Below are 8,986 nucleotides of genomic sequence, written 5' to 3'. Positions count from 1 at the left end.
ACTATTTTGTCATGTTTTTGTGCCTCCATCACTGTAATACCCTTTGTGGCCTTCTCAATTGGTCCCAGATCACGCTAATTTTTATGGGCTTTTTCAAGGGTCCCGGGTTGCTCCATTCTTCATTACCTCATTCTTATTCAAGCAGATTAGTCTTGACATATTGCTTCCACTAGTTGCCTGTGTTGTCCTGGTGATCAATTCCTTTCAATGCTGCTGGCAACGTTTCCTCCACTGGTGATCTCAGAATGTGCACTCCTCTATAGTGCCTCATTTAAATGTTCCCTCTGTGTGGTCTTGGCCACATTGCTTCCAACAATTGTCCCTGTTTATTCTGACCATATTACTCTCTCCACTGTTAGGGATTGGTCACATCCATCTTTCCGTTCGCTTGGTTCCAATAGGTCCTCGCCACATTTTCTCCTCCAAACTTCCAATATTGGTTCTGGGCGCATTGCCTCTGCAGATGGCCCATGCTTGGTCCTGTCCACATTCCTTCTTATGAATGTTGGGGTTGTCTTGGTCATATAGTCTCTTTACTTGTCTGAGCTTTTTCCTGAACACATTTCATAAAACCACACAACACCAGAAACCAGGTCCTTCAGCCCATTTCACCCTTTACAAACTATTGTTCTGCCTATTCCCATCAACCTGCACCCTCCATAACTCATCTATCCATGTAGCTACCCAAACTTTCCGAAATCTTGAAATCAAATCCACTTGCACCACAGCCAATGAAAGCTCATTCCACACTCTCACCACCCTGACTGAAGAGGTTCCCACTGAAGTTCCCCTTAAACATTTCACTTTTCACCCCCCGCCCCACCCCGCCACCCCTCCCCCCCCCACAACTAATGTTCTTTAGTCTTGTTTCACCCACTCTGTACTTAACACTTCAAATGACGGCCAATGTGCCAAAATCTCTCTTTATAGCCCACATTCAGAGATCTATGCATCTATAATCCCAGATCCTTCTTTTCTACTGTGCTTCGTAGTGCTGCACTGTTTACTGTGCAAGTTCAAGTGCAAAACCTCACATATCTGTATTAAATTCCATCTGCTGTTTTGCATCCAATTTTTCCTGATGGTCCAGGACACTTTAACTTTCAAAGCTTTCCTTATTGTCCACTATACCCCCAATCTAGTGTCATCTGCAAATTTGCTGATCCAGTTTACCATATCAACTATATCGTTCATATAAATTTAATTTTTTTTTAAATTAGACACACAACATTATACAGGCCATTTTTGTCTGTGCTACCCAATTTATATCCCATTAATCTAAACCCCCGGTACATTTTGAACAGTGGGAGGAAACCAGAGCCCATGGAGAAAACCCATGCAGACACGGGGAGAATGCACAAACAGACAGCCCAGGAGTCAAACCCCATTCCAGTCCCGATCGCTGGAGCTGTAAAGGCATTGCACTAACCACAACGCCAACTGTACCAACCCATTGCCAACCATGCCATCCCATAGATGCCATAGATGACAAACAAGAGACCCAACATAGATTCACAAAGCACACCACTCATCAGAGGTATCATGTCAGACAGGCAATCTTCACAGACCATTCTCTGCATTCTCCTGCAAAGCCAATGTTAATTCAATTTACATCCTTATCCTGAATGCAAAGCAACTGAATCTTCTTGACCAACCAATGGTGCAGAACCTTGTCAAAGACCTTACTAAAGTAACCATTCCCCGTCCATCCAAATACTTAGATATCTCATCTCTTGAAATGTCTTCCAATTACTTGACCACTACTGATGTCCAGCTTACCAGCCTATAATTTCCCAGTGTGAACTGGCTTGAAAATCGTCAGGAGGAGCATTCATTATTGTGAGGTCATGCAGCACCAAGTTCTGAACAGTTACAATAATACTGATATCACACTACTGATCAGAATTGACAATATTAAAATAGCATTGCACTTGCTCCATTCTATCTGTAGGTCCAGACTTTGTACAATGTCTTATTTGTTGCATTCCTAGATAGCATGCATATCAAATATTTCACAGTATCATTGTATACATTATTATAAAATTGATCTTTTGGGATGAAGATTCACAATTGTAAAATCAAGCACATCACTTTCAAAATGAACATTTTCACTGTACCTCAGTATTTGTGGCAATTAAATTGAATGATCCATCGTTCCTCCTCAGCTTGTTCTGCTTTTGACCAGGACATGAGACTTCTTCAGATTCTCTATACTTATTTAGGACCCATTCATTCTTCTTTTAGGTCCTGTTAGGTCATTGTTTTCTCCATTGTGGAAGGTATATTGATGTGATGGCCATGAAAGCGCACTAACTCCATTTGATCCTAAAATGCCCAAATAAAAAACTGCTCTCTCAAATAACTTTCATGGTATCATCATCAATATAATCCAGTTGGGGTGCATCATATGATCTACTCAGTCATACAATAATGGATACTGTAGAAGAAAGTACCTTGGATTACAAGATGTTGCAGAAACCTTTAAAGACAGCTCAAACCTTCACAAAAGTCTCCTTCCTGCCATCAAATGTGCATATGTACACAGGTTCATCAGTGAAACAAACAAAATATTAAGAGACTCATCCCACTCACAACGCTCCCTATACTCCATTCTTCCAACAGAAAGGAAAAAAAAAACATAATCTGAAATCACGCAATATCAGATTCAAAACAATGACTATATCGGTGATGTAATACTAGTGAACAAACAAACATCACAATAGTAAAGTCAAACCATGATGTCCTTGCTCCAATCTCACCAAATGGTCTCAGTAACTTTGCATTCTGAAGTGTGTTTCAGTTGCTGAATGGATGGTTGGATTTTCAAATTGGATAGCATCAAAAACTATATTTGACTGAACCTCAAAAAACATAACATATGCAAAATTGAACTCGATTTAATTTTGATATTTAGAGCTCAATCCAGGCAAGCCTGCATCCACTGATGGTCCCAGCTTTGCTTCCTCCAATTCTCTGGGGTTGTCATGTCCTTGCTGCCTCCTCAGAGAATTCTTACTCAACCTGGATAAATTGCTTCCGTCACTTTTCAGAAAATTAGACTTTATCAAGTACATTTCGCCAAAGGTCTGGGATTCATACTGATTATATCACCTACTCAAAAGGTCCTAGTTTGGTTGATGGTACAGTCAGGAATGCACAAAAACAAGTCTACTTCCTCAAGTGCTGGGATAAATTAGACATGACCCCCCCCCCCCCCCAACAACATTTACAGATACATTACTGTGTGGTAGGGGAAACTTTTTATGCAAAACTGCAACAGAAAATGGTGAATGCATCTTCTATCACAACACAAAACTGCTTCACCACAATCTACATACCACATTCTCGAAATATCAGCCAACTTACAGAAGAATTCATCCCACCCTGATGAAATTATTTTCTTGCTCCTGTTATAACTTGGATCTGTCGATGGTCCAAGCTGATTCCTGTTATGCCTTGCCTCTGGAAATGGACCCAGATGGGTCCTGTCCCACCTTGCCTCTGTGGATGGATCCAGTTTGGCTTTGATGCACCTTGCCTGCCGATAGTTCCAGCTCAATCCTGAGCCCAGCATCAATGGACTTGCTTGGTACGGGCCCTTTACCTACATCGATGGTTCTGACCCACCTTGGATCCATCAAAGGATCTTGTTTAGTCCTGGGCTCTTTGTTTCTTTCAATGTGTTGGACCTCGTCCTTGCCACGCTGCCAACTCCAATGTTCCCCGATTACTTCCATCCAAATTTCCTCCTCTGATGGTCCCAGAGTGCTTGATATGATGATAAAGAAAATGCTCCAATTCTATTACTTACACCTGAGAAAACCTTTCATGAATGCTGTACACTGATCATATTCTATAAATACACCATGGAAAAAAATCCTGTCATGATGAAGTCAGTATCACAGTCCCTGCTCCACCTTGGATTACAAGATGCTGCAGAAACCTTTAAAGGCAGCACAAACCTTCACACAAGTCTCCTTCCCTGCCATCAAATGTGCCTCTATACACTGGTTCACCAGTGAAACAGACAACATTTTAAGTGACTCATCTCACTCTGAACATTCCTTGTACTCCATTCTTCCATCAGAAAGGAAAAAAAACACAATTTGAAATTGCACAATGACTCTATAGCTGGTGTTATACTTGTGAACAAACATCACAATAGTAAATTCAAACCATGATGTTCTTGCTCCAATCTCACCCAATGGTCTCAGTAACTTTGCATTCTGAAGTGTGTTTTAGTTACTGAATGGTTGATTGGATTTTCATATTGGATAGGATCAAAACCTACAATTTTGACTGAACCTCAAAAAAACAAAACAAATGCAAAATTGAACTCAATTTAATTTTGATATTTCGAGTCCAGTCCAGGCAAACCTGCATCCACTGATAGTCGCAGCTTTGCATCCTCCGATAGTCCGAGTTGTCATGTCCTTGTTGACTCCTCCAAGAATTCTGATGGAGCCTGGATGAATTGATTGCATCACTTTAAAAAAATTAGACTTTATCAAGTACATTTCACCAAAGGTCTGGGGTTCATTCTGATTATATCACCTCCTGAAATGCTCCTAGATTGGTTGATGGTACAGGCAGGAATGCACAAAAACAAGTCTACTTCATCAAGTGCTGGCATTAATTAGGCATGACCCACAACAACATTTACAGATACATTACTGAGTGGTATGGGAAATGTTTTGTGCAAAACTGCAATAGAAAGTGGTGAATGCATCTTCTCCCATCACACAAAACTGCTTTACACCATCTACATACCACATTCTCGCAATATCAGCCAACATGCAGTTATTTTCCCGTTCCTGTTACAACTTTCCTCTGTTGAGGTTCCAATCTGAAGCTTGCGTGCCTTGCTTCAGTAAATGGACACAAGTGGGTCCAGTTCCTCCTTGCCTCTGACGATGGATCCAGCTTGGCTCTGACGCACCTTGCCTGTCGATAGTTCCAGCTCAATCGTGAGCCTACCATCAATGGACTGGCTTGGTACAGGGCTCCTTATCTACATTGATGGTTCTGTTTTGGTTCTGACCCACCATGGCTCCATCGAAGGATCTTGCTTAGTCCTGGGCTCTTTGCCTCTTTCAATGTATTGGATGTAGTCCTAGCCACGCTGCCTACTCCAATGTTTCCCGAATACTTCCTGCCAAATGTCATAATCTGAGTGTCCCAGAGTGATTGATATAACAATATAAGAGCTCAAATTCCATTACTACATTCACACCTGAGAAAACCTTTCATGAACGCTGTGCACGGATTGTATTCTTCAAAGACACCTTGAAAAAAAAACTGTCAGGACACCCAGTCAGTAACACAGTACCTGCTCAACAGACCCTGCTCCACCTTGGATTATAAGATGCTGCAGAAACCTTTAAAGACAGCTCAAACCTTCATATAACTCTCCTTCCTGCCATCAAATGTGCCTATGTACAGTGGTTCCCTAGTGAAACAGAAAACTTCTTAAGTGACTCATCCCTCTCTGAATGCTCCCTGCTCGCCATTCTTCCATCAGAGAGAAAAAAAAACAAAATTTGAAATCGCACAATATCAGATTCAAGTCAATGACGATCTCGGTGGTGTTATACTTTTAACAAACAAATGTCAGAATAGTAAAGTCAAACCATGATGTCCTTGCTCCAATCTCACCAAATGGTCTCAGTAACTCTGCACTCTGAAGTGTATTTTAGTTTCTGAATGGATGGTTGAATTTTCATATAGGATAGCATTAAGACTAATAATATTAACTGAACCTCAAAAAACTTAACAAATGCAAATTTGAACTTGATTTAATTTTGAAAGTTAGAGCTCAGTCCAGGGAGCCTGCAATCCACTGATGGTCCTGGCTTTGCATCTTTCGATTGTCTGGGTTTGGCATATCCTTGTTGCCTCCTCCATGAATTCTGACTGAGTCTGGATAAACTACTTCCGTCATTTTTCAAAAAATTAAGGTCTGGGATTCTTCCTGTTTATATCACCTGCTCAAAAGGTCCTAATTTGGTTAATGGTACAGTCAGGAATACACACAAATAAGTCTATTTCCTCAAGTGCTGGCATAAATTAGGCATGACCCCTCAACAAAATTTACAGATGCATTATTGTGTGGTATGGGAAATGTTTTGTGCAAAACTGTAACAGAAAGTGGTGAATGCATCTTCTCCCATCACACAAAACTGCTTTACACCATCTACATACCACATTCTCGCAATATCAGCCAACATGCAGTTATTTTCCCGTTCCTGTTACAACTTTCCTCTGTTGAGGTTCCAATCTGAAGCTTGCGTGCCTTGCTTCAGTAAATGGACACAAGTGGGTCCAGTTCCTCCTTGCCTCTGACGATGGATCCAGCTTGGCTCTGACGCACCTTGCCTGTCGATAGTTCCAGCTCAATCGTGAGCCTACCATCAATGGACTGGCTTGGTACAGGGCTCCTTATCTACATTGATGGTTCTGTTTTGGTTCTGACCCACCATGGCTCCATCGAAGGATCTTGCTTAGTCCTGGGCTCTTTGCCTCTTTCAATGTATTGGATGTAGTCCTAGCCACGCTGCCTACTCCAATGTTTCCCGAATACTTCCTGCCAAATGTCATGATCTGAGTGTCCCAGAGTGATTGATATAACAATATAAGAGCTCAAATTCCATTACTACATTCACACCTGAGAAAACCTTTCATGGATGCTGTGCACGGATTGTATTCTTCAAAGACACCTTGAAAAAAAAACTGTCAGGACACCCAGTCAGTAACACAGTACCTGCTCAACAGACCCTGCTCCACCTTGGATTATAAGATGCTGCAGAAACCTTTAAAGACAGCTCAAACCTTCATATAACTCTCCTTCCTGCCATCAAATGTGCCTATGTACAGTGGTTCCCTAGTGAAACAGAAAACTTCTTAAGTGACTCATCCCTCTCTGAATGCTCCCTGCTCGCCATTCTTCCATCAGAGAGAAAAAAAAACAAAATTTGAAATCGCACAATATCAGATTCAAGTCAATGACGATCTCGGTGGTGTTATACTTTTAACAAACAAATGTCAGAATAGTAAAGTCAAACCATGATGTCCTTGCTCCAATCTCACCAAATGGTCTCAGTAACTCTGCACTCTGAAGTGTATTTTAGTTTCTGAATGGATGGTTGAATTTTCATATAGGATAGCATTAAGACTAATAATATTAACTGAACCTCAAAAAACTTAACAAATGCAAATTTGAACTTGATTTAATTTTGAAAGTTAGAGCTCAGTCCAGGGAAGCCTGCATCCACTGATGGTCCTGGCTTTGCATCTTTCGATTGTCTGGGTTTGGCATATTCTTGTTGCCTCCTCCATGAATTCTGACTGAGTCTGGATAAACTGCTTCCGTCATTTTTCAAAAAATTAAGGTCTGGGATTCTTCCTGTTTATATCACCTGCTCAAAAGGTCCTAATTTGGTTAATGGTACAGTCAGGAATACACACAAATAAGTCTATTTCCTCAAATGCTGGCATAAATTAGGCATGACCCCTCAACAAAATTTACAGATGCATTATTGTGTGGTATGGGAAATGTATTGTGCAAAACTGTAACAGAAAGTGGTGAATGCATCTTCTCCCATCACACAAAACTGCTTTACACCATCTACATACCACATTCTGGCAATATCAGCCAACATGCAGAAGATTTCATCCCACCCTGACCAAGTTATTTTCCCATATCTGTTACACCTTACCTCTGTCGATGGTCCAAGCTGATTCTTGTCATGTCTTGCCTCGGAAAATGAACCCAAGTGGGTCCATACCCACATTGTCTCTGTTGATGGATCCAGCTTGACTCTGATGCACCTTGCCTGTCGATTGTTCCAGCACAATCCTGAGCCCACCATCAATAGACTGGTTTAGTACAGGGCCCCTTACCTTCATCGATGGTTCTGTCTTGGTTCTGACCCACTTTGGCTCCATTGAAGGTGCTTGCTTAGTCCTGGGCTCTTTGCTTCTTTCAATGTGTTGGACCTCGTCTTAGCCACACTGCCTTCTCTAATGTTTCCCGATTACTTCCAGACAAATTTCCTCTGCTTATTATCCAAGAGTGCTTGATATGATGATAAAAGAAATGCTCCAATTCTATTACTTATACTCACACCTGAGAAAACCTTTCATGAATGCTCTACACTGATCATATTCTATCAATAAACCATGGAAAAAAATCCTGTCAGGACGCACAGTCAGTGCCACAGTCCCTGCTCCACCTTGGATTACAAGATGCCGCAGAAATCTTTAAGGACATCTCAAAACTTCACACGTCTCCTTTCCTGCCATCAAATGTGCCTATATACACCGGTTCACCAGTGAAACAGACAACTTATTAAATGACTCATCCCACTCGGAATACTCCCTATCTTCCATTTTTCCATCAGAAAGAAAAAAAAAGCACAATTTGAAATCGCACAATATCAGATTCAAAACAATGACTATATTAGTGGTGTTATACGTGTGAACAAACAAACATAACAATATTAAAGTCAAACTATGATGTCCTTGCTCCAATCTCACCAAATGGTCTCAGTAATTTTGCACTCTGAAGTGTGTTTTAGTTGCTGAATGGATGGTTGGATTTTCATATTGGATAGCATCAAAACCTACAATTTTGACTGAACCTCAAAAAACATAAAAAATGAAAATTTTAACTTGATTTAATTTTAATATTTGGAGGTCAGCCCAGGCAAGCCTGAATTCACTGATGGTCCCAGATTTGCATCCTCTGTTTGTCTGGGTTTGTCATGTCCTTGTTGACTTCTCCGAGAATTCTGACTGAGACAGGATAAATTGCTTACGTCACTTTTCAGAAAACTAAACTTTATCAATACCTTTCACCAAAGGTCTGGGATTCATCCTGATTATATCACCTACTCAAGTGGTGCTAGTTTGGTTGATGGTACTGTCATAAATGCACACAATCAAGTCACCTTCCTCAAGTGCTGGCGTAAATTAGGCATGACCCCAC

The sequence above is a fragment of the Narcine bancroftii genome, chromosome 5 (genome assembly GCF_036971445.1).
Source record: "Narcine bancroftii isolate sNarBan1 chromosome 5, sNarBan1.hap1, whole genome shotgun sequence".
Taxonomy (NCBI): domain Eukaryota; kingdom Metazoa; phylum Chordata; class Chondrichthyes; order Torpediniformes; family Narcinidae; genus Narcine; species Narcine bancroftii.
The sequence above is the reverse complement of the archived record's forward strand: the minus strand, read 5'-3'. Positions refer to the sequence as shown.